Here is a 4135-nt window from a genome sequence, read left to right on the forward strand (position 1 = left end):
ATCAGTAGTTCAAGTTAAGATCATTAGTAGTTTAATAAAAAGTCTTAAAAATTCAGATTTAATAGCAAATATAATTTTCACTTTTAAGTTTCCTGCCACGTGGAACTTGTTTAAACATCTTTAGAGATTAAAATGAAGCTAAGTTTCATAAAATACAGTTGAGGTTAAATCTTCGGGGGGAAATGTCAGAGAGACTTGGGACTCTGGTGTTCCAACAATAAAACCACAAAGGTCTATCTGCACAATGAGTTTAGTTTCTACCCATAATGCACTGAATTGGCTGAACAGTGTTAACTTCACTACCTAGTGTGCAGCATGTGTCAACATGGGTTGGAGTTGGTTTTATATTGTCCACGTTATGAACTGCTGAACTTTCAAATGCGTTTTTCTCAAAACTCGTCAAAGTGCAGATGGACCTTGTTCACCCTCAGTTGACGATTTGTTGAGGATGGCCAGATGATTTTGCTTAGAGGTAAATATCTGCTCTAATCTCTCTCTCCACTCGTCCTTCACTTCATCACTTCTATTCTCTCACCGTCTCTCTGCGCCTCTTGTCGTGATGCTTTCCTCGCCTTCAATGCTCCTTAACTTGTGCACATGTGTTGTGCTAATCATTTAGTGTTACTTTAAGTGATAAAATAAATAAAAACGGATGCATCCAGATGTATTTTGAGCTCATGGAGGCAAAGAAAGACATTTTTTAGAACTTAGTTGGCATCCACTCACTCTTTCCTCTTCCTCTTCCTCCTCCTCCTCCTCCTCCTCCTCCTCCTCCTCCTCCTCGGTGAACCACATGGTTAACTGCAGTCCAAGCCTTAACGGCTGTTTCTCGTAGACCTTGTGGCGGCACAATGACACTCTGGGCGGCCGGTTGCCACAAAGCTCCAGAGTCAAAACAGCACCGTCGACCAGCAGCTGGATTCTGAGACTTTAGTTTCACTTATCAGATAATTTAAGAAGAAAACAGAGCAGAGCTGAGAGCTGGAGGAACAAAGCACCACGCTTAAGATTCAATCCAAACTTTCCTCTTTTTAAATTGAAAAATTATATTATATTATATTATAATATAATAAAAAAATATATAACCACATAAAAATAGGATTACATTGTAGAGGGCCAATAAATAATATTATATATATAATAAATAAAAAATAAAAAATACTGGTTGATAAATACATTTCCTCCTTGATGGGAATTCTAAGAAGTTTTTTTTACAAGTTACCATTCCAATGATAAGTAGCCTGCTGTACAATATTCATCATTCATGTCAGACGGCTGGAATATCTTATTTATCTTAAGAAAGTTGTGAGAATATGTTTTACTGAGACGAGGGCGGAGGACACACGTCTTCATTTAATCTGCTGATATTTCCAGGTGGAATTTATACTTTCACACTATTTTTAAGCAAACTTGGCCATCTACTGTCCGGGGGAGCGAGCTTTACTGGAAGTCTTGTGACACATCCGTGTTTTCGCCGGCTGTGTTTTGTCTTAATTGACCAAAATCGAGTCAATTATGTTCAATTTAGAAAAAGAGCAAAGTCATGAAATGTTTGTGGTGATGCCTGGTAGACCAACAATGGAGAACGAGTGTTTCCATTCTGATCAAATATGTGAACTGCTGCAACCCGGAAATTGTCTCGACATTACCCGGAGGAGCCGTATGTGAGAACACAAATGTCAGAATCATCTGGATCGGACGTCAAATGGACTTTACCAAGAAGAAGGAGAAGAAGAAGAAGAAGGCTCATTTACACGATAACGTCTAACTGGAGACACAAGATTTGGGAGCTTCTGTCGGTAAGGGTCGACGCCAAACTCGTCAAATCCAAGCGGTAACAGACTCTCATGTTTATGAGCAAATTAAGAACCCTCTATGTGACCGCGGAGCGTCATGTCCGGCCTCGTGCAACGCTCAACCCAGGTGCCCAGGTGTATTTACAGCAAGTGTGAAGCTTCTGACTACACGTGTGACAACACACACACAAGATGGGACCGAACATCTGGTTACACATTACACACTGTAACTCGTGTCAGACGTACAGGGTGTGTTCAGTCCTGCTGTCGTCTTGATGAGCCGTCGTCTCTCCTGAGGGACGGCGAGGCCTCCGCAGGTGTTAGAGGACCAGATGGTGATCATGCTGCTGAACTGATACGTTCACTATATTTAGACACACGTCAGATGTTTTCCATCTTGCAATCCTCCACCACACAAAGATGTGCAGGATGTCAGGATGCATGTGGGGAGTAAAGTGGACTCACATGCTTCATGCATTAAACAATATATATTTCAGTTTGAACCACACTGACCAGTTTATACTAGCCTTGTGCAAAATCACTGATTCAGTCAATATAAATAAATCAATTGTCTGCAAAGTTATAACAAATAATGATACAAGACAAAAACTTGTGACGAAAAGAGAGCTGAGCCAGAAGGTAAAGGTCTCGATCTACCGGCCGATCTTCGTTCCTACCCTCACCTATGGTCATGAAGGCTGGGTCATGACCGACAGAACGAGATCACGGGTACAAGCGGCCAAAATGTGTTTTCTCAGACGGTGGCTGGCGTCTCCCTTAGAGATAGGGTGAGAAGCTCAGCCATCAGGAGAGACTCGGAGTAGAGCCGCTGCTCCTTTACGTTGAAAGGAGCCAGTTGAGGTGGTTCATCTAGTAAGGAGCCACCTGGGCGCCTCCCTAGGGAGGTGTTCCAGGCACGTCCAGCTGGGAGGAGACCCCGGGGAAGACCCAGGACTCGGTGGAGAGATTATATCTCCTCACTGGGAACGCCTCGGGATCCCCCAGTCGGAGCTGGAGGATGTGGCCCGGAGAAGGGAAGATAGGGGTTCCTTACTGGAGCTGCTGCCCCCGCGACCCGACCCCGAATAAGCGGTAGATGATGGATGGATGACACAAACTATGGATCATGCAAGCAGGAGTATTCCTCTTACCTGTAATCAACGTTCAACCAGCTCAAACTGAAAATCAGATTAAATGCATTTTGATTATGTTTTAAAGAAATGTTTAAGTCAGAAGATTTTACAAGAAGTCTCTAAATCTGTTAAGTGGAAGATGTTTAAGATGATCATATCCTGTCGCATGCTCCAAGATCAACGTTTACTTTTTCAGTAAGACCGGAAGCGATATTTGTCACAAAATAACCATAAAACAAAGAGGACAGAGAATTATGTTGCATGTAATTTGTCTAAAAAGCAAAGATGTTTAGTTAAATATAAAAAATAAAGAGATGATGCACACAGACTGAGCTGTTCACATGTAATCTGGAGGAGGGAAGAGAAACAAATGTCTTTACTGATCTGTAATCTGTAGATAATAGTTGTATAGTAGTAAGTGAACCACTCTGGATACATGCTTTATATATGCAACACTGGAAGATGTTTGTGAAACAGTGACGTCTTGTAATCCCATGTGGGACTGGACAAATGTTTGTCATGACACAGAAATAAAAAATAAATGAAGACAGATAACAAACATTTATATTGATACATTAAATAGATGAGGAATTATATCCTACTTCTGTTTTAATGTTAAAACTCGAGCACACATTCTTTTAAAATGTCCATCCTCATGTGGGTGGTGTCAGCGAGCACCAACCACGAGTTACCAAGCCCCAAAAAACATGTTTTTATTTTTTACCACGTTGAAATAACTCCTGTGCACTGGTGCCTGATAATTACAGCCTACATGACATTATCCCATGCATTGTCCGGTAACAGACTGAGACAATAACCCTTTATGAGTCACACAAAGGCTCCGGCGGTCAGCCAGCAGCGTGAAACTAAGTCCTCCAGACGTGTAGAGTGTTGTTGCTGTGGTCGTAACAGGAGGCGCACATGTTAACGAGCTCGGTCGCGCTAACCTCGCCGCGCGCTGCTGCTCCACCGTCCGCCTGTTGTGTGAAAACATCTTGATGTTTCTCACAAAGCCATCGGATGAATTACAGAACAAGCTGCTTCATAAAACAACGCAGTCATTTCTGATTGTTTAAGAGATAAAAGAGTTTTCAATCCGACAGTAATGAGAAGGACATGTGAGCTTTTGCAGATGAGTGTGCATCTCGCTCTGTTCTTTTCTTTGGAAATGCACAGACATTTTTAAAACCCTCGTGCAGACAGGAT

Source organism: Cottoperca gobio, chromosome 5, assembly GCF_900634415.1.
Source record: "Cottoperca gobio chromosome 5, fCotGob3.1, whole genome shotgun sequence".
Classification (NCBI taxonomy): domain Eukaryota; kingdom Metazoa; phylum Chordata; class Actinopteri; order Perciformes; family Bovichtidae; genus Cottoperca; species Cottoperca gobio.